General features: G+C 45.2%; 1 protein-coding gene and 1 long non-coding RNA gene across 10 annotated transcripts in view; one reads left to right on the plus strand and one right to left on the minus strand.

Annotated features, from left to right (window-relative positions):
• BCAS3 (BCAS3 microtubule associated cell migration factor) overlaps positions 1-23,140 on the minus strand; it is a 316,293-nt gene that overhangs the window by 61,715 nt on the left and 231,438 nt on the right. The window lies entirely within an intron of this gene.
• Positions 337-2,219, plus strand: LOC135425362 (uncharacterized). Its single transcript, XR_010435568.1, has 3 exons — positions 337-521; positions 599-826; positions 2,049-2,219. It is a non-coding gene; the product is annotated as an uncharacterized LOC135425362 (long non-coding RNA).

The following is a 23,140-nucleotide window of genomic DNA, read 5'->3' on the forward strand; positions in this document are numbered from 1 at the left end:
AATGACAAAATCTAATTAAAACGAGGGAAACTGCTGCAGGTAAACCCTTCAGAGCAACTCTGCTAAGATTCATAGCTCTGCTAGTCTTCATTTCAATGAGCTGTTTGCAAACCTTGCACTCCCAGCATGGCACTTCAGCCATGTGCCTGGCCTAAGTGCTTCCTCATGCTGTATAGAATAGATTTATAGCTCAGATCCACACTTAGGGTATACTATTGGTCAGGTTATCTATGACATGCTCAGGCTCTCTCTAAAATAACAGCATTAAACATTGTTCAGCCTCAAGAGATACTGAGATGGGTTTAAGCTCTGTTGCAAAGAACTCCACACAGACACCAACCTATAGATTTACAGCTTCTTTAAGGCACTAACAGGAAAGAGGAACTCCACTTGTGTGACACCACAGCCATAAGGAATGGACACCCCTGGGGGAAAAGGAACTAAAGGAACTGCAGAGGTGTCACTCCAACAACTGATCATCACAGTTGCTACAGTGGCAAGGCAATGAGGAGATAAATCAGGTGGTTGCCAGAGGTCTGCTGAATAATTAAAGGAAGTAGCACACTGCAAAACAAACAAAGTTTTCATTTCTTTCCAGATACTTGCAGTGCAAGACAGTTTAAATCCTGACCCGGAGCGCTCGAGCAACTTTGTGCATCCCCTCAGGATGGACAGTGTGGATAACGTTCCTGAGTGGAGGAACCACCACAGAACCTGCTGTATTTGTTTCAAGATTTTCCAGCTGATGAGACTAAGAGCCTGTGTGAAACACAACCAGGACACAGCACTCACCAAAAGCATTGCTGCACAACCCCCTCAGAGCGAGGTTAATTCTTTTACACCTTGTTCTTATCAGCATCGTTTCATCTTCAGGGTTTTTTTTTTTAAATTAACATCAAATTCCAACAACAACACTAAATGCCAACCCAGGGCCAGAAAAAAAACATGAGCCACAGTGACTACAAAGCAATGGTTCTGCATCTCACCCACCAGGACAGCAAAGTTCTGGGTAACAGACCACGTGCTCTTTCATTCCCACCACCAGCCGAGCACAACTTTGGCAGGTTTCTCAGAATGTCCCTTGAAGCCACCCATCTTTTGAGGAAGATTCCTTGAAAACAGCAGTTTCCACTGCACTTGGTGGTTCTCTGACTAAAGGCAGCTCTTGGAGGGACCATAGAAATCCAGCTCCAAGTCTCTTCTCTCAGTGACGAGCGCTTAGGCGCCGTAAGCAAACACCGGGAGCTGATGACGCGTCAGATATACGAGTGTTTTCTTTGTCAGCAAATGTTTGCTGACTGGGGCTCCCCCTGAGCTGAGGTTTCCTCTTTTTCCTCCTTCAGATTTATTGATTGGAGCCAATAATGGCGACTCAACTCTTTTTTTCGTCGCCAACCAGCAGAATCAAAGGGGGAAATTCAGCAAACGGGGAAGAAAATTGGTGTTGGTGGAGCAACGTTTGCCTTGAGAACACGAGGGTGGGAAGTGGCAGCGTGTTCAGGAAATTAGATGTCAAAACTAGTAAAAACATGTTGAAGTGGATATTAATGGAGGCTTAAATCACCCTGAAATTCTTGAAGAAATACAAATCTGTGTTACTATGAAAACGTAAACACAGTTGGAGAATAGAACAGTAGGGAAACTACTCTTGCCTTCTTATTATTAAATGAAGCTTAAACATTCAGTGAAATTAGGTACTGAACTACTCTAAACCCAAGGAATAATGGAATGGAAATAATGGCTCTGGGTGTCTTGGTCTAGTGGGAGGTGTCTCTGCCCACATCAGGGATGTTGGAATTAGATGATCTTTAAGGTCCCTTCCAAGCCAAACCATTCTATGATTCCATGATTGAAGAGCCTCTGCTTTCATCTGAAATGGTAGTAAGTGGAAATCTAGGATTTTCTGCATAGTCTAATTTTTTATTTATTGAAAAAATTCCTCCCTCCAAAACAATCAAAAAATGCTTTTACTGAATCCAAGAGCCAGATCAAATGGAAGGAGTTTTGTTGCTGAGATTCAAGTTCAAGGCTCTGTTCTTCCTTTGCAGGGACCAAGAGCCTGACCCAACGCTCAGCAGACCTGGGAGCTGTGTGTAACACGGAGTTTTCCTTATCTCTTCCAGGAACAGCACAGTAGAAGGGAAGTGGAAAGTAAATCCCCATTTGCTAATCTGGTAAATGTTATAAAAAAGTGAAAAAAAAAAAATAAAAATCCTGATATTTGTCGGGTTTATCTCACTTCAAAGAGCACGGAGCAGGAGAAGGGATTTTGGAGATGCAGGGAGAAGCTATTTTTAAAAGCAGCCACAGGACTGTGAAATAAGATGTAGGTTTTGTGGAAAAAGCTTTCCAGAGTTTTTGGCTGTCCCGCACCTCCAAACTCGATTCTTTCCAAGAGTTCTCACAGGGAATTAATGATAAGTGACCACGAGACTTTGACAAAGATGTGATTAGGAAATGAGAGGCAAAAGATGGATGTTGAGGCTTCAGCCACCGTCAGGACTGGCTGGTGCCCTCCTGCTTTTGTCACTCCCCTGCTGGCACTGATGTGTGGTTGTGGCTCTGCTGGTAGAAGGAAGCAATGGGAGAAGGAAACAGAGAAAAAGGAGAGATTCAAAAATGGAAAGGGGAGAAGTGGTTTTACCAGTTGGCCCCTCAGATGAGAGCACCCAGGTCCCAGCAGGACAGGGAGGCTCAACCCCTTTTCTCCCTGCAGCAGGACGGCGCTCGGGAAGCGCTCGGCGGCTGCGGCGCCTGGCTTCCAACAAAACAAACTTCAAAGCAAACTGAATTAGGCCAATGTCAAGAGCTTTCCAAAGTCTCACCCTTAAATCCTTAGTGCTCATAACTCTTCCTGAAGGAAAGCAGATAGTCAGGCCTGTGGATCCACGCAGGCACTGGAGACCTCAGTTAAAGGGACTGAGCCTGGATAAGCCCCACCAGCGAGTTCACGCTCTGAAAAAGGTTAATCTTACCCAATTTTCCATGCTGGGCAAGTCTGAGTGTGAGGAGTCCCTGGGAACAGAGACTTCTCAGGAGAGGTTGCTCAGGGAAAGGGACATCTGAGAGTCCCTCCAGCCCTGACAGGGTGCAGGGTCCAGCACTGCCCTCCTTGAAGGAAAACTCCCATTGCACAAAAACCTTACGGGGAAAACTCTGTTAAAAACAGTCCCTCTTTGAAAGGTCTGCTGCAATTTAATTTTCACTAAAGCTCCTTTCCCAGTGCTGGACACACACACCTGTCCCTGGAGCAGCTCTTTGTGTCACTCTTTGCATCCAGAGGTGCACAAACCCCAGCCATGAGCCTGCAGCCATCATGGTCTGCAAACAGCAGCAGGGTCCAGTGAAGAGGCTGCAAACATCTGGCCTTTCAGTTTGAATAAAATCGACTTTTTAAAATGTAAAAATCTACACTGAAGCCAAATCAGACTTGGAAACATCTGACTAAAAACACCTCCTTACTCAAGAGCCAATTTGCACAGAACAACCCTCCCCATAAACAGCACTGGAAGCAGCAAGGCAGGAATCAGAGCATCTCCCCTCCTGAGCAACCTGAGAATCACAACTACACCTTTTAGCACTGAATTTGGCCCATTTATTTTATAAAACACTTGTTCCCAGCCTGCCAGGGCTGCTGGGCACACTTCACACTGCAGCAGAACAGATCAGTCCTTAAGTCACAGGTTCAACTTGAGAACGAGGGCATTTGTTTTCTTGTCTGATCAAGGTCAAAACTATTAAAATACCCTTAGGTTCTCAGCCTAGTGAAATGAACTGGTAATACATTTGGCAAGTTAATCTGTGGATTGCCTTCTCACATGAGACCAGCTGTTGTGTTTCTAAGTACAAGCAGTATTTACCTCCAATAATGAAATGACTGAATATAATATGAAAAAAAAATAATCAGTGTTCCCTTGCCTACTGCACAGCCCTGGGTTACACTTACAGTCCTAATAAACTGATTTGTCAAACCCGTCAGGATCGAGGATGATCATCTGGATACCACATGAACTAAAATACATGTAATTATAAGTTGTCCATTTGTTCTCTTTTATCTCCCACATATCTCTCCTTTGCTCTCAGCTACGTGTGTGTGTTTATGTGCAACCAAGCATTTAGCTATGGGTCTAAACCCCAGGCTTTTATTACCACTTTTACTGTAGTATAACACCAGAGAGTTCTTACTTCACGGAACATTCATGCAGAATAAGAATCTGGTGATGTCACTTTAGTATTTCAATGCACATGGACACCCTGTACATACACACACCTACAGGCAGATATAACATATTTCCCAACCTAAATACAGACTCAGCTCATCTATCAAACATGTCCTACAGCTGAAAATTATGGAGTCAAACATAATTTGATTCTAGTTTACTTCATTTCCTAAACGTTAGTGGCTGCTTTCTTTCATAACATTTATTATTATGTAGAGGAGTAGATATAGGACCACACTGCTACACAGGAACTAGTGTTTTACTTCTACCCCTTGAATCAGGATGTTAGAAAACACCAGAGGTGTATTGGTGAATATTTATAAAGGTTAAATATTCTCTTTTTCATGTACTTATACGAGCAATATTTCATAGTGTGTATTTAAAATATATATATGGCAAGGAATAATCTGAACAGACACACTCCCTGCCTTGCAGAAACTTTGACAGAAAAACAGAGAGCAGGGCACAGAAAAAAATTATAAAGGAAGATGTGGGAGAGATTATCAGTGACAGGGGAGGAGGAAGAATTTCCTGGAAGATGTCAGTTTTAAGGAGGGATTTGAACGAACGGACAGCGAGGTGCTGGAAAAGGGGGGGGAGAAACCTCAAGAAATGGTACCTGAGGGTGAGTAAGAAACCCTGAGGAGGAGGATGCCAGGGAAGGAAGGTGTGGAAGTAAAATCAGGCATGAAAATGAGCCCGGGAACAGACACCAGGACAAACAAGCTCAACTTCTGTGGGACTCCAGCCCTCTTTAGTAAGAGGAGGAAGGGACCGGTGTGTTATCCCAAGATTTCCTGCAGCCTGCCCTGGTTGGAATATTAAGACCAGTGGTTACAGTAATGAAGTGGTTTTACTAAACTTCATTAAGCTCATCAGTCAAAATAAACCATTTTCATGAACTTGGGGTACAAAGCTGATTATACAACTCTACCTGAAGCAAATACAGACTAAATTCAGCCCAAATACTCATCTGCAGGTGGGTTATTACTTCCACAAAAAAAAATCAGAACTCCTTCCATGTTAGAACTGTTTCAGATTGCTTCTAAAAGCACTGGTTTAAGAGAGCTCCTTTTTAACATCTTTTTACTGATAAAGATGTCCCTATACAGCATCTGCACAGAGTCATTGGGGTATCCAGTTGGTTTATAACATCCTGTTCAGATCGGCCATAAAGATTTCAGTGGCCACTGCAAAACAGCATCTCCTTTAAGATATTTAAGATATTCCTATTTATAAAGCTGTCAGAACAGCTCTGAGACATAACTGCCTGGTATTTAAGTCAGAAGTTGTTGATCTCCTCTACTGAGCTGTACCCAAGTGTTCCAAAAACAGTTTGGCTACTGGAGGAAGTTGGGATTTCGGACACTGAAATTACACACCACCATAAACTTATCTAGAAGAGAAATGCCCATTGCTAACAACAGAGAAAAAACCACATATTTATTTTTTTTTTTTAGTAAGGACTTAAGCATTTTTAAACTTCACTTAAGATCCCTAAGTGCTCAACATGCCCCTGTGTTGTTCAATCAGAGGAGGGAGTCCTGTCTCCACTGCAGCCAGCGATGGTTTTGCCAGTGATTTCAATACAGGCAGGATTTCAGTGTCTGGAGCACAACAGAGCCAGCAAAGCTCATGCTCATCACTGATCTGGAGGTTTTACTCCAGCAAAACTCCCAGGACTTGCATAAAGGTCTTTAGATTTGGCTCTGAAGCCAGGGAGTAAAAGTGTGATTTACACCAGCGTGGCTCTGCCACCTGGAGAGAACTGGCTGCTGGGAGGGGACAGGAACCATTGCACAGGATTCCACACTCCCCTTCCCAATGCCAAGCCAAACTCCCACTTCCTACACACACAGCTCATTGGAGGGTTGACCTTTCAATTCCTCCATCACACCAGTGCCAGAACTTTCACAAGCTTCTCCATCTGCAAGCCCTGCACAGACAAACATCAGATCGTGACAGCCACAAAATCTACAGCTAATCCACAGGGAGAAAGAATGGGGAATGAAAGGAAGACTTCAATCACTGAGAGGAAGTGCCAAGGGCAGTCGAAACACCTCTCAGGACTGGGCTAAAAATCTGCAATCCTGGCAAAGAGAGCCCTTCCTGGGAAATTATAAATCAGCTGGAACAGGCTGCCCAGAGAAGCTGTGGCTGCCCCATCCCTGGAAGTGTCCAAGGCCAGGTTGGACTGGCCTTGGAGCAACCTGGGCTAGTGGAAGGTGTCCCTGGATGAGCTTTAAGGTCCCTTCCAAGCCAGGCCATTCTGTGATTCTCGGATGGAAGCCTCAGCATGGTGGTGTTTCAGTGACTGAGGCCCTGACTCTCCCCCTGCCTCGCTCCAGGCACAGAACTAGTCACTAAATCATGGACTGCATTACACAGTTCCTATGAGTTTCTTAAAAAGTCACTGGAGAAGATGAAATAAACTCAAGCTCTTTTTCTCAGGTGCTGAATCCCATCTGGGACGGATCCTGGCCCTTGGGCATTCATAAACACCCACAATTTTTTCCAGATATAATAACAGTTCACACTTATTGGCTCCCATATGGTCATTTTAAAACACTCAGTGGAAATAGTCTTATTCTCAGTTTGTAAGAGGGGAGAGTGAATTCAACTACAGACTATGGGAAGTAGTGGCAGAATCACAAATAAAACTCCTGTCTTCTGACCTCTGGTTCTCACTCCTTCCCCCACACATGTGAATTTTCAATTATACACACCCCAGTAAGAGTCTAAAAATCCAGGTTTTGGTCCATCTCCCTCCTCCCAGTATTGAAAACTCCCTGTGTTTATATACAAATCAGACTTGGAAAAGGTAATTTTCTAGTCAGAAGAAATTCCCTCTCTCAACACCCTGAGTGGGAAGATGGAAGCAATGCCAGCAGGAAAGCTGGGAGCTGCACAGGGAGCTGGGAGCAGGACAGGCCACTCTGGGCACAGCATCCAAAAACTGCCTCGAGCACAGTCACTACAGGGTGTCCCTAAATAGATCTGTTCCGTGCCTGAATCCCAAGTTTCTCCCTACACCTTTCTATATATTTAGCTCATTAGAAAAGCCCCTTTTGCAGAGGTGCTAAAACAGAAAACCAGGATGGAATACTTCAACCCTGGCAGATAAACTGCGAGACTGAGCTCCCCAAACTTCTCCAGACTTCAAAGCCCCGCAGATATTGTTTAATCAATGATAGAGCTGCAAGGCCAGCTGTGTTCTTCTGTTTGTTCTTACATGCTAATCCAAGTTTACCAAAACTGAGGGATTTTGCATCTGGGGTATTTGGATTCAGGCCCACTCCTCTGGTAACCTGTCCTTGGCCTCTCCTTCCGCCTCTGTGTCACGTTCCATCCCTCTCTCCGCCGTCCCTTGTGCTTTTTTAGTGCTGCTTCCCCTGTCAGGGAGATCAATAATTGCTTTGTCATGCTTAGGGACAAGACCTCTCTGCTCCTGGGTTCCCCTGCAAGCCCACTGTGGGTTTAGACAGAGCTGACATTTATAAACAGCGTCTGAAAGCTCTCTGGGCTGTGCCTTCATAAATCTCACGATATATCTCAGTTCTCTGCCGCTTCCTGCCCCGGGTTTTAGGCAAGAAAACAACAAAGTGCTCGTAAGTTAATTATATTCAAAGCTGAAATGTATGAAAAACTGAACTTTTTAGGTTTCAGAGACCCTTGTGTACGTCACCTTTGTCCCCAAACCAGCATCAACCTTTTCTCTGCACTGCTTCGTCCTCTGCTTCTTTGTGTTCTTACCACTTCCTATTTTATTTGTGAGAGCCTGAACAGACACAAAGTACCACGAGAAGAAAAATAAAGCAAAGACTGGTGTTAGGTAAACAATGGTGAGGGGGTACAGCATTGTTTGGGGTTGGCACTCCCCAAGAACAATGTTGTTTGGCGGGTGACTGTGGGGCAGGAAATAACCTTTGGGAGCCTGTGACCCCTCTGCTGCCACGGAGAAAAACAACCTGGTAAAACCAGGAGTGGTTCCTCCAAATTGTAATGATTTGCCCCAACGAGGGCTCTGTTGAGAGCCTTAAGCAGAAGAGGAATGTGTGATCGCCGGGTTTGGCTTTTGTCCCTTTTTTTTTTTTCCCCTTTCTACAGAACTAGTCTAACAGAAGGCAGCTTTTTCTCCGAGTGTTTCACATTTTTCGAGCTTCAGTCAATTGTGTTTCTAAATCCTTTCAAGATCACCCTTCTGGGAGCACAGCCTCTTCCACAGGTTGCCTCAGCAGAGAGGATTCTTTGTCATAAAAATGCTATTACCATTAGGGCGTGAAAAAAATACCCATTTCACAGGCTCCTGGAGTCCAGACTAATCTCTCCCCTATCCCGCCTCATCTCCTGGCAGAGGAAAGGGAACAGGGAGCGGGATCCAGCTCTCTGCTGGGAAGCTGTGAGGGTTGTCCGGCGGCTCCGGGTCCCGGCTATCGCGGCTCGTTTCTGACAGATGGCTCCTGCAACCACGGCCTTTTCTCAGGGTGCTCTATCTGAGAGGAAGGAAATTGAGATTCCACCCCAAATCCCAGCACATAGTTCTGAGGATTCCCACATCTTCCAAGGATTAAGTTGCCACATGTACAGCCTAACGTGCCCCGAGGTCCAGAGCGAGGCACAAATTTAGAGGGTTGGGTCGGAAGAACTGCTAAGAGGCTACAATCCTTTGCAGTTTGCCCCAAAGACATTCAGGAAGGGGTTTCAGGAGGAGGAAAGAGATACAACTCTGATGTGGGATGAAAGAAGGATCCAAAGGACCTGAAAGAGCATATCCTTGCTCAACAACCAAGAATAAAGACACAGCCTGTATCTACCTACAGAGCAACCCAGCTGTGGGTCTCCAAAGGGTTGGAGACTCCAATGCCAGTATGCACAGGACAAACCTGAAGGAGAAAGGTGGATAAAGTTCTTCCCTGTGAGGGTGGGGAGGCCCTGGCACAGGTTGCCCAGAGAAGCTGTGGCTGCCCCATCCTTGAAGTGTCCAAGGCCAGGTTGGACGGGGCTTGGAGCAACCTGGGCTAGTGGAAGGTGTCCCTGCCCATGGCAGGGGGTGGGACTGGATGATCTTTAAGGTCCCTTCCAACCCAAACATATGTTTCTATGATTCTGTGATAAAGGTAATTGTCTCCTGTTTGAAAAAGCAAGACAGTGCTAAGGCAGAACGAGGCAAAAGCCTGAAATAAAAGTCACCACCATGAACTGGACTGACAACTTTAGGCCTTCCCAAAACACAATTATCTGGAGGGGCTTTTGGTCATGAGTTTGTTTTAAACTCTGCCACCAGGCCTGCCATCTACATTGCTCACAGAGAAAATATTTTATCCCCTACACAAATGCACTGGATCCCCTTCAGCAGGACTTCTGCTGAGGGGAAGAGTAGGAAGGTTCATGTGCACCACACAGTGACTCAAAGCTCCATGTAGATTCTAAAATAATTTCCCTGCCACTTTCTAGATAATTTTCAAGTTAATTTGAAAACACTTAAATTATCCCCTGGAGAGCAGGAAAACAAAAGCATAGAAGAACCTGGTATTATCTTAAAAGACAACCGGACAAAATTTATCCCTAATTTAAGTCAAAGGTGATGTTTTAAACCAGGGCTGACGTATCCAGCATTTCTAGACCATCCTGACATATTTCTTCCTCCCACCCACAAAGGCAAGCAGGGGATGTGCTGGGCACACCAGCACTCATCCAGCCACAGACCACTGGCACAGAGGGGCGAAGCCCATGGGAAGCAGTCGGTGCTACCACAGCATGATCGCGCTCGTAATCCCGACGGGATAATCACAGATGTTGTGACCCACTTAAAAAATGAGTTCATTTTCCAGATATCCAATTTCAGTGGCTTTTTAGGACATTACCCCCCTGTAGGTTTATGGGCAAATGAGTGTTCAGCTTATTCTCCATCATTTTCTGCACCAGTAATGCTATGCCATAGCAAGTGTGAAATTAGGACATAATCTTTAAGCTGCCTTGTTTTCTGGATGACGGATACTTGCTTTGCTAATAACCCCAACCTTGCAGGGCTGCATTCCCTGGGAGCCAAGGCAGCACACGGAATTTTGTGCTACCTTGCCAGTCAAAAATGCCTTCTTAAATTAGTCACTTCCACCCAATCAAATCTTTGACACGGATGCAGCACCAAAGAGAAACCAGGGAATTTCAAAAGGAGGGAAAAGCGAGAAATCAGGTGGCAGAAGGAGCGAGAACACATGTTTTTTCATCAAGTCATCCTTGTAATTGTACTCTGTGTCCAAACCAGGGAAAAATCCCGGTGTCCAGAAGATGCCAGGGATGGCAGGAAGCTCCGGTGGGAAAGAGGGAACCTCTCCCCACACCGGGATTCGTTTTTCACTTCTCCACGTCCGTGTGACCAGGTGCCCAATTTAAAGTCAATCCCATGCAATGCTGAGGCTGACAGGGGTAGCCTGGATTTCCTAATTCTACCTATGCTCCTGCCTTTTTTTTTTTTTTTTTTCAAAAAATACAATCGGCATGGAATTTTTTAATAAAAAGAGGAATCCCAAACACTTACTGTAACTATTTTGATTCTGCTTCTAATACAGATAAATTAAAAATGAAAGATTTGCTTGTTTGAGGGATTTTTTGCAGTCCTGGTTACTTCTTCCCCCTGTTGGGAAGCGACACAACCCGATGTGTTAATTCCAAAATTTCCTTTACACGGTATTTCTGTTGTCCTTCTAGAAGAGAAAACTCCTTGTAACTACTCAGAAAACCCAGTGATATTTGTTTTAATTGTGCTTCTCCTCTTTGAGTCCCTTTTCATGCAGGGCATTTTTGTAGGATAGCAACCACTGTAAGGAGAAGTGGGGAAAAAAAACCCTGTATATTCCTAAATTAGCATTACCTTCTACCAGGAAGAAGATGACCTTTTCTTCCATAAATGACATGGTACTTCCAGCCAAAATATAAGTGATTTTCGATTTTGATCACAGTAGAGTAGAAATTTGGCCAGCCTTTCCTCTAGACAGAGACATCACCCCTGCTGATACTGCTGTCCTTGGGAAGTCCATCCCTTGGAAAGCCCATCCAGGCAGCTTTCAATCACATCCCAGTACAGCTACAAACACAAACTGTCACATGAGAGCAGGCATAAAGTCCCTCCCAAATTTCTTTTAAGAGTGCAAACTTAACAGTCCAGCTGAACTAATGAAGCAGCAAAGCTTTTAAAAATACATTTCTAAGCTGGACACGCTCCAGTATCCTATTTCCAAATGATTCCAGTTCAACAGTTACTTGGGTTTAAGCAGTCCCAAACCAAACCAGTTTTGGCACACCAAAGTTTATAATTTTTAAACGTTCCAGTCTTTGCCTCAGATTTAGAAGTGTTTTGCAGCTTTCAGGACTTGGCTCAGGGGTGTCAGAGGAAAAGAGATGACAGTCAGTCAGCAATGCTGACGAACAGCCAATCCCAGAATCACTGCGGTGGGAAAAGACCTCCAAGATCATTGAGTCCAACCTTTGACCAAACACCCCCACGCCCAATGAACCCTGCCATGAAATGCCACATTTACCCTGTTTTTTGAGCACTTCCAGGGGTGGTGACTCCACCACTTCCCTGGGAAATGTTCCCTGGATGTTCCACCCAGCAGAGATGACCAAAAGAGCGGCGACTTACTGAACCGCCGGACAGCAGGAAGAATTAAGGGGAAGAAAATTGGATTTTTTTTTTTTCCCTTATAAGCTGCATTTCACTTCTTCACACACCACAAAAAAATTCCAGAACCAGAGCGCTTCCCCTGTTTCAAAATGGCCTTTCTTGGAGGCATTTCCTCCCACCAGAAGGACACGCTGCGCCGCTTCGTAGCCGGCGCTTTCATTCCCTCTCTTTCCAACCCAAACCACCGAACCGGTCGTCGCTTCCCACTTCTCCCCAAACCACTTTCAGAAGGAAAAACACACACACAAACACCGGCTGAGCTTTCCCAGCGCTGCCTGTGGGTGGTAAGGAGCGCCCAGCCCGAGCCTTTTCCGTGCGAGGCGACGGCTCCGCTCGGCGAATCCACAGGCCCGTGGCAGGTCCTGCTTTTTCCAAAACGCTCTCCCCAGCTGCAGCGCATTACCCGTGGCAACTCTGCTTGGATCTTAAATGGGTTTTGAAGCCATGCTGTCAGCTGCCTCCATGTCACCCCACTATATTATGATTGAATCTCCTGTTCCTTTTATAGAGTTGTTCTCTCCTAATAAAACACGGCCTGCTGGTCTGAGCGTCGGCATCGCCGCTCGGGGCTCTGATAACCTCCTGCTCCGCTCCCTGCTCGCCTCCAAAGTGCACTTGGGAAGCGTTCACCCCAACCGGGGCCGGATCCTCAAACGTGCATCCAGCCAGCCCCAGAAAACTCGCCGTGTTTATACAATATCTTGACCCCACCCCCCATTTCTGGTTATTTTAAGAGCTCATACTTTGGAACTGGGCAATATTCCTGAGCACATGAAAGAACACACGGAGTACAAACAGCTATAAATGAATATCTGCAATTCATTGCGGCAGCCGCCTACAAAGGTGATACCTTCAAGCTGTTTGTCAGGGTAAACCAGCAAAAAAAGCTGTTACTTGTCAGCTTTTGGATAAGATACATTGCAAAACAATATTCATTTTCCCTGGCAAACGCAAGCCCCACATTTTATAGGTGTGAACTATTTCCAAACTTCAAAACTGTACCGTAAATGAACTGTGAACGGGTAGAAAAACAGTTGCAAAGAAGCAAATGACTTCAAATGTGGAGAATTAAAATAATCACAGTTTATTTTTAATACGTTTAAAGACTAAAAATATTTTCACCTTCCATCCTACTGCATTTGAACAGGATCCATCAACAAGAGCTTATAAATCTGTTATTCTTAATGGGTTTCATGCCAATGTTGTGTTTAAAGTCATGAGACTAAAAGAAAAACTACATTCCTGGGGCATAATGTTGCACAGTGAAACAGAAATGCTTCGCTGAAATCTAACTTGACAACATTTGTTGTTAGGATTTCCAGGACTTTCATCAGGGATGTTTCTCAAAGAATCCTGTCTCGCAGAAATTGTTTTTGTCGTGGTAACAGACTTGACTATTAATGAGAAAACAGTAAGAAGCTTTAGTGTCCTAATGGATACTAAATGACCTGGAGGATCTGAAACACTTATGTGCAGGAAAAAAAAATACATATGTGCAATTCCTTTGGCTTGGGGTATTTGTTAGCTGGGATGCAATGTATTAAAGGAGGGAGCTGAATACATGTGGGAAAACAATAGTGGTTTACATATAAACAATATCATTAACTTTTGCAAGTCAAAAAAAAATAGTATATCCTGCTTAAATGTGACTTTCACAAATCAGAAGAAAATCAGGTCATAATAATGGATAAATATGCAGTGCCTGGAAGCCTCTGTACGTCCTCAAGACAGCGAGGCTACGAGCAAACACTGACATTTGACACAGATACAGCTGTTTAAAATATGTCTTCATCCTACTCGGACGGAGATAGAGGCGGAATAAAATTCCCCCAGAATAAACCCAAAGGTTAAAAAAAAGCAATCTAAAACCAGATGCTGCGGAACGTGCAAAAATGAAGATGCAAATTTAATTTCGCCAAAGCCGGAGGGAAATCCCCGCCGGCGTTCACGCTCGGTCCACCTTTAGGGAGAAGCCCACAAAAGTTACACAAAAATCAACAGCAATAAATATTTTGAAGGAGGAAAACTCTGTAAAGTCTATTCATCTGACTTTCTGAAATGGTGCAAAAATGTTACCTACTCCCTGTGCAGTTATTAGTCTCCGTAATGTAACATAACAGATACTTTCTAAATCCTTTTAGGCCTTCTCCCCCTCACTGGAAAGATCATCATTTTTTTATTTCAAAGTGGATTTAATAAAGAAAAGGAGTGCTGTTAAAGTAATACGTGAGGCTTTGACATTAAGCAGTGCAACCCTGCAGAGTCGGCAAGAACAGGGTCTCTAATCTCCAGTGATTTATAGAGGGCTCTTCCTTCATCTCTGCACTCAGGGAGGGCCAAAAAGTTTAGAGACAGGCTGGCGTCCCCCCTGCTCCACACGGCCAGCTCCTGCTGGCCAGGCTGCCGGCACAAACCTTTAACCACTTCGCTGCTGGCTCCCCCTGCACCCATTAAAGGGCCTTTTATTTATTTGTATTTATAGAACAAAGTGATCTCAGAGTTAAGTAATGCCCACGGAGGTAAATGTTTATGTCTGTCATCAGAAATTTATAAGCAGAGGAGGGGGGAAGCTAATAGGCAGAGAGGAAAGACCAAAACTATGCCGTGTTTGATGCTCCTCTGAGTAAGCTCTGAAAAGCTCCGAGGAGAAACACATCTTAATTAAAAACTTACAAATATATACAGTTCATTTTGAAGCTAAATAACTGAATTACAGACACCAGACAGCCTATTACCAACTGAAGAAGAATGTTTGCCTTATACTGGCTGAACGCTACGCAGAAGTTCAAAGAATATGTTTCCAAACACAAATGCAAGAAGCTATTAAGCTCTTGTCACAAGACAGAAATATCTCATTTGAATGGATTTCAAATTCATCAATTTTTTGAGGGAAATGACCAGTTCCTTCTGCACTGTAAAACCACAGAAGCCTTTGCTGCTCATCGAATAAATTAAACCTGAGTCTAACATGAACTCAGTGCTGGGAGATTTGCATCACCACCAGGAATTCAACTGGGTCAAGAGGATTAGAATAAAACTGAAGACATGGTGAAGTCATGCTCAGGCACCTTTTCCTGCACAGGTGACCCCTCTGAGTCCAATGGAAATTACAACCAGGTGCCCACAAAGTCCAGCAGTGCTTTTCCCTTTAAGGTCAATGTATGTCTCTGTATCCCTTGATAGTTTCCTCTCTCCTTTCCCCGGATTCCCAGCAGTCCCAACACAGTAGGACTCCATATAAGAACACGAAAAATCAAACTAAAATTCACCACAATGTTAACAGGTTCTGCTGTTTCCCATTTGGAGGAACACACAGAGAAGCCACAAAACACGTGCAGAACCTCCCTGCGCTTTTCCAGACCCGTGGAGGTAACAGGGGCATCTTTTAGCTGCCACTCCTTGGACTGGAAACTTTCTGGTCAGATCAAGCTGCCCTTGAAAACTGAACCCTGCACAAACATGTGCTGGATGTTTTAGGTTTGTTTTTTTTTTATATATATTCACACAAAATTACCCTAAAAGGTTGGGGAATGGGAATATTGACTTACTAATTCGACATTCATTAACCAGCATATTGCAACCTATACAATATATTGGCACTCAAGATGCATTATTTTAAAGCTTGCTGAATTTTCTTTTGAGTGATTGAGCTCATTCCTTACTCCTTCTCTTGCCAGTGAGGCTGAAATTCCCCTATGGAGCTGTCTCAGGGATAAACTTGGAGATTAAAGTTGCTTCTGTGTGGACACTCTGCTCACAGGGCACTTTTCCCGTGTTCCCAGCAGCAGGGAGGGCAGGATGGCCAGGCTGGGAGCCCCAGGGCTGTGATGGGGCAGAGCACTGGGTGTTTCTGTGGGTTATTATTGAGGGGGCTGCAAACACTCATTTTTCTGTGCCTAAGAAACAATCCCCGAGTTGCAAAGGGAAACCCTTTATTTCATTTTTACCTTTGACTCCTTTTGTTTAATCTGACAAACAGATGCAATTTAGGCAGGGATGCTTTAAAATTAGCTCAGATTTAAGATGATCACAGGATGTTACTTTATCCCAAAGGCTTTCTGTGGGCTGTTTCAATAACACTACACGTTGTACCCTTGGTGTACCAACGGGTGCTCAAGCAGGGCTGTCAGAGGGGTGTGTATGAACACCCAGAATGCTGGAAAACACATGCCATGCTGCTGCTTTTCTTCCCATTTAGGAAAAAACCCAGCAATCTGAGCCCGCTGGGTACCAGCCACGCTGCACAATCAACTGTTCTCAGGGGGTTTAAAAGTTTAGGTTAAGATTTTTCACACAAGGAATGGGGTAGGAGCATCCCCCACCCTCTGTACGATGTTTAATGACAACTTAATTTAAGGTACAGCTTTCTTGGTGCTGATTGTCACCCTGCAGACAGCATAGAGGCAGCCCCAAGCTGAGGAAGATGGAAGGGGAAAAACACTATGAATAGAAAAACCCTCTGGGCAGCAGGAAGGACTTGCAGGTTGTGCCCACACCACCTGCACACGCACTGAACAGTACAGGGGGGCTCATCCTTCTCTTCAAGGGTGAGTGGTGTGAAGCTCCCAGGGAAGGAAGGGTGCTGGAGCTGCCCGTGGATCCTGCCCTTTCCCTCCCATCTCCCTGTGCCTACAAAAGGAGTGGAAACTTGGCAGGCTGGAGCTCCGAGCGCAGTCAAGGGTCGGGAGCGGAGACCAACTGCTCCCGTCCCGCGCCGTGGGAATCACACCAAAAAGGTAACAGAAGCTGGGGAACGTGCTGGCTTTTCCATGGAGCCTCCCAGCACCAGCCCTGACAGCTGGGCAGGCGGGAATGGCTCCTTCCCAGGGCTGGGCCCTGTGCTCTGGGCAGTCTCTAGAGCCCGGCTCTAGGGAGCTCCTGTTTCCCAGCTCGATGAAGGACTGAGCAGGGTCACGGCCACTTCCCTAAGGGATCCAGATCTCCTGGGATGGGCAGGGTGAGCAGGGTCACGGCCACTTCCCTAAGGGATCCAGATCTCCTGGGATGGGCAGGGTGAGCAGGGTCACGGCCACTTCCCTAAGGGATCCAGATCTCCTGGGATGGGCAGGGTGAGCAGGGTCACGGCCACTTCCCTAAGGGATCCAGATCTCCTGGGATGGGCAGGGTGAGCAGGGTCACGGCCACTTCCCTAAGGGATCCAGATCTCCTGGGATGGGCAGGGTGAGCAGGGTCACAGCCACTTCCCTAAGGGATCCAGATCTCCTGGGATGGGCAGGGTCACCCCACGAGCAGCTCCTGCCACATTCGGCCCCGCCCCAGGCTCAAGAAAGGTGTTAACAGTTAAAAATTCCTTTTCCAAACACGAGTTTTTAGACAACTTAATCCTTTAACACTTCTGCTCCCTGAGGGTGAAGGAACTGAAACGGGAATTTCAGGTCTCCAATCCTGCATCAGACAGGAGATGGCATTTGGATTTTCTCCTGCATTAGACCCTTCCCATGCAATAGTAACCAGAGCAGGTAATGGAGCCTTAAATGGCCCAGTGCTGATGCTCAGCAGGCCTGTGACAAGCTGCTCTGGCAGTAAACAGGGCTTATCAGGGCACCCACAATTAACTGCTGTAACCAGAGAACGTAAATCACTCCAGCCCGGCAGACGTGTGATCCCAATTTGCACCTCATCCAAGTCAGCTCCATCTACATTATTTACACAGCCCTGGATCTCGGCTGAACTTGCTGTGGGATGAATGTCTGTGCTTAATACAACTGCAAAAAAGTAAAAAAAAAAAAATCAAAAGTAGAGGGGGAAAAAGAATTTCCTAAGATGCCTCTTAGGGGGTCCCACTGAACAGCCCACCAGGTTCTGATCATGACACAGCTTCTAACTCCATTCTCAAAGTAATTTTTACTTGCTAGTAGTGAAAGGATGAGGTTCTACATTTATTCTGCAGAGTGAAGTGATACAACCTGGGAAGCCACAACTTCCCTCAAGGCTCCTAAAGCAGCAATAATCTTGTTTTCTTTGTACAGTTCCTGGCACATGTGAACCCAGTGTACAGCTGGTGCCTAAAGACACTACTCCAAAATAAATCTGAAATGCAAATAACTTATTTAAACTATAATACAATCACATTTCTTTTTATAGTAATCATAAATCTCCTTCTTTATTATAATCACATCTTATCACATATAAAGTAATTTAATACAAGACCTACCTTCCTACACGTTATTGCATTAAGGAAAGCAAACTTTTCCAGTGTTATTTATTTCTAGGAGAATCTCCAGGAGGCACTCTGGCTCTGGAAGGATCGTGGCCTAATTTGTATTTTAGAATAAATTCTTTAGCCTTCATTAGGTCAGAGTTGCTAAATGAGCTTTAGTTAGAGCTCTCTCCAAGTGAAAAAGTTCCTGAACACCCCGAGCAATCTGAGAGAGGACATGTGGGAGATTATCCTGAAACCACAGGAGCACCACATCTTCCACGAGATGGAAACAGATCCCAAAATACATCCCTAATTCAGCTGAAATTTCAGTGTGTGCACACAAGTGCTATAAACAGGCTACAAACCAGAGCAGCTTCAGGCCAGTGGGAGGCTGGTTACAGGGCAAGGAGAACTTTGCTGGTTTGCTGAGGACCTTCATCCACCAGCTCCCCCCAAATAACCTGCCAGAAGAACGAGCACGACGAGCCACCTTGACATCGTCGTGATCCGAATTCCAGCCTGTGGAGCTGCTGCAATTTGCCCTAATTTTTGAAGAAGGGAGGCTCTGGGTATGGAAGAGACTCAAGATCTCTCAGAGGGATGACCCTGCCAGCAGCCACCAGCCAAGCCAAGCAAACAGTTAATGCTGAGGGAGCCCAGCAAAGTCCTGCCCTGCCACAACCCTCCAGGCTCCCCGAAGGGAAGCCAACACGCTGGGCTGTGGTTACCTGCCCCACTCCCTGTTGCACAACAGGAGATCCCAACAACCCCCAGCCACTGTGGCACCACGGGTTAGGATCCCATTAGGAACATATTTTGCAACCCACATAATAAACACTTTATCCGACTCAGTAAAACAAGCCCGGAGGCAAAAATGAGTGTAAACACAGGCACAAAACAACTGATATGTGGACAAAATACTTGACAAAGTGAGGGTCAAAACTTGCCAAGCATCATTCTGAAAAGCCCATGGCTTTCTAAAACAAGCTGTGCTTTTTTATCTTTGGTTTACCAAAGATTATGTGCAGCAGCCAATACACCATCAAAGCTCAAACCTCAAGTCCCTGCAATCTCCTACCCATCAAAACACTTCCCATGGTTTTATTAGCACTAACAATGAAGTCAATGGCAGAAGAGTCTGGCCAAAGCCAAAACAAGAAAAACCTCACACGCCATATTTTGCACAAAATGAGCAGAAGACTTGTGAGAAAGACAGTGTCATCTAGCAGGGAACCACAGACATGGAGCCTCTGTATAACCAGCTCCTTCCCCAAGCAAAGGCTGATAAAAACAGATAAAGAAAAGAGCAGTGTAAGAGAACAAACAATCCCACCCCTCCTGTTCACAAGAAAACCTAGGATAAGATGGGCAGATGAATAGGCTGAAGCTCAGTGTGTCTGCAACAGGGAGTACCAAAACTTCTTTCCAGTGAAGGGTTAGGGGTTGGAAAACCAGCTGGTGACCTGCCAGCAAAACCCCAGCACCCTTCTACTGAACAGCAGTTCTGAAATCTTGAGGAGTGATTTGGAAAGGACACAAATAAACCTCTGCTGTCGAGCAGGGGGATGTTTTACACCCAGAATTTATCAGCAGTGGAGAACCCTTCCCATTACACCTGAGCCACGATTTCCCAACAGCAGGGGCAATAAATACATTGTGGTGCCAATCAGGAAACACCAAAAATGTGCTGAAAGGAGAAGTTGTTCCAGCCAACAAGGATCAAGAGAGAGAAAGGTTCAAACAACCCCCCTGTACCCTGTCCTGCCTCCCTCCAGTTCTGCTCTGCAGGCAAAATCCAGTGGTTAAATATGTTGTAGTGCTGGAAAACAAATTAAAACCTCAACACTGAACAAGGAAAGGGTGTCTGCTGTGGTGGTTGTCATTTAGAGAGGAAGAGAGACTTTAGAGAGACTTCATTTTGCTCCCCACCCCTCTCTTCCAGTTCTGGGGGCTGAGTACCCTGAGGACAACAGAGTTTACTGTTACAGACTGAGGCAAACAAGGCATTGAGCACCTCAGCCTTTTAGTCACTATGTTTCCCCTGCATCCAACAAAGGAAGGAGATTCTCCTCACCCTCCTTTTGTTGATGATGTATTCGTGGAAACATTTTTGGTGTCTTTTTTAGGCAGGTTTAAGTTCCAGTCGGGCTTTGGCCATTTTAATTTTCTCCCTGCAAAACCTCACAACGTCCTTCATCCTCCTGAGATGAGCTGAACCAGCAGCAGATTTACTTTCTTTTGCAACCACTCCAATGTTTGGTGGATTTAATTCCTGTCTGTGAATGGGGGTGTGTGTGTTATCAACACACACGAGCGAGGACATTGTACACTTCTATACAAGTGATTCAAACAACATGAATCAGGAATTCCTCAGCTCAAATTCCTTAGGATGTAGGGAAGCTAAAGACTGTCTCAGACACTGCTAAAATGCAGCAGAACAGCTGTGGGCTCAGGATCCTACGAGAAGTTTGAATTCCCAGCAGAGTTTGCAGCCGGACGTCTCCCGGCCATCCCACCCCACCGTGACGTCCAAGCTCCTGTGTTTACAGTATCCATAGCCAGGAGCCGCTTGATGGAGCTTATACTTGTCTAATTACAGCTTAGCAATTATAAGCAGAGATCCCAAGTATAAAATCAAGCATTTTGGTCAGCTACAGGCTGAATCAAGCCATAAAGTCTCCTCCAGCAAGTTCCTACTTGTCACACGCGGTGCCACGTTTCGGATGAGACCCAATGCCACCAGCAGCAGGCTCTGAAACACCAACTTGTAATTCCAAACTTTGTTTACAAATTCAGCTACATGGCAAGAAGTATTCTGAACTCCTAAATGGCCAAGCTGGACAAAATGGTGGAGGTTTCCCCCTTTGAATTTCTAATGAGTTTACAGGCGGCTGGGTTTAGAAACCCTGTCTCTTCACGAGGAGGAGAGGAGAGGCTGCCTGGGGACATTGTTTATTAAAGCCTTTTGTTCAATTTACAGATTGAAACAAATAATTGTGGAGACGTTTGCAGCTACGGAAAAAACGTGTTTACAAAGTGGAATAAAACCCAGACTAAATACGTTTGGATTACAGCAGATCAAAACATGCGAGTTTCTAACACAGCACAAAGGGCGGTCAACGCCACGAGGACAGGAGGGAAGGCGCCACTGAGTCATGGGTTTTATAACAATCTGGTCACTCGAGAGATTTTGGATAGTTTTACTCTCAGAGTCCTAAGCATGCAAGAATCTTAGAGCCACACTCAGCAGTGACCAGCCCTCGAGATCACAGACAACCCGTCCCGGGGACACCCACCTGCTCCTGACAGATGCTTCCTAGGAGGAAAGCAAGCTCCCTGACTTCCAGCTGATATTCCATTGGAATATTTCTTGCTGCTTTACTTGGGTTTTGGTTTAAATGCAAAACCTGAAATTGCAAAGCCCTGTTGGACCATCTCAGCTGTCCCTCCCACACACCCAGCACTGCTCTCTGCAGAGACATCTGTCTCACTCCACATGTCCTGCATGGTGAGGTTGTTACCTCTCAGAAGGTTATTCTGTAGCTTAACTCTGATGTTCTTGGGAAAATATGCTCTGGATACTGGATAAACAATCCTGATGGCTGAATTGTGTTAACAGTACTTAGATTGGATATTGGGAAAAAATTCCTCCCTGGGAGGGTGGGGAGGCCCTGGCACAGGGTGCCCAGAGAAGCTGTGGCTGCCCCATCCCTGGGAGTGTCCAAGGCCAGGTTGGATGGGGATGGAGCAACCTGGGATAGTGGGAGGTGTCCCTGCTCATGGCAGGGGGTGGCACTGGATGATCCAGTTCCCTTCCAACCCAAACCATTCCGGGATTCCGTGATCTGTCATGGAGAAGGCAATTGTATCCCCTGCCCCACCAAGGGGAATTAGATCAGTGGAAAAATGGCACAAGAGGGATGAAGTGATGTTCCTAAATGTGAGCTCTCAAAAGCCTATGTAAACAACAATTTCCTATAATATCTTAAATAATAACACAATGACAGAATCAAGCCCTGTCCGTAACACTAAGGGGAATTTCCAATAAAAGATAACTATCACCATTTAAAAAAAAGGGACAGAATTAATCAACCAAATTGTTCTACAAGTTTACAAACTCCATGCAAAGGAAAAGAGCCATTACTGCAAATGGAATACCATGACTAAGGATCTCTTAGTAGCACAGAAGTATTTTCTTAACATCAGTGAAGTATGTTAACTAATATTATATTTAGTCAGCTGAACTCCTCCAGGGATTAAAGGCCCACTGTGCCTAACAAAACTTTGTCTTGAAACAGCCTAGCAAATGTTATTTTAGCACAAAGTATTTGATAGCTAATCATGCTATAAAACTATAAAATAAAGTTGTGTTTATTGGTACAATTAATCCCTCCCTAGCCCACAGGGCTACAAAAGAAAATGGGGGGATGAGGGAGTTCAGACCAGGGGGGTGGGGTGAGAAAGGAGGGATTATCAGGAAGAGGGAAGGACCAGGATTGAAGCAGTGGATGTGACTTCAGGGAACTATTCACAGGGAACTATTATTATTATTATTATTATTCCAGTTGTAATCAAGAACACCATCCCCATCTGGGAGTGCCTGAGAGAGGAAAAAAAGGCAAATTTCAAAAAAAAAAAAAAAAAATCCCCCCCGACCAGAGCTGGACATTTATAGAACCCCACAAAGCACTAACACAGCAGCACCCAGCAGGGTCACTGCACAGCAGAACATCCCCAGCCCACCCCAACAAATACATTCCCTGAGATAATGCAAATCACAATTCTTTCCCACTGTCTGAATCTGCTAAAAGCTTTCCCAACGAGGAACGACCTGGAGTAAAAAACCCCCCCAATGTTCTGTGATAGAAGAAACACATGCTTGAAATCCAGCAAGCACGTTAATTGTGGTTAATATGTGAATCAAATGAGGAATGTAAACATCACTAACACTCAGAGCCTATGCAGTGACTTCCCATTTTCATTTTTACAGCTCTGGCATTAATAACCACCAAGTGCTTACAGTTGCCAAAGGCTTCTCCTGCACTTCAAATCTAAGTTACTGGATATTAATGG

Source organism: Pseudopipra pipra, chromosome 21, assembly GCF_036250125.1.
Source record: "Pseudopipra pipra isolate bDixPip1 chromosome 21, bDixPip1.hap1, whole genome shotgun sequence".
Lineage (NCBI taxonomy): Eukaryota > Metazoa > Chordata > Aves > Passeriformes > Pipridae > Pseudopipra > Pseudopipra pipra.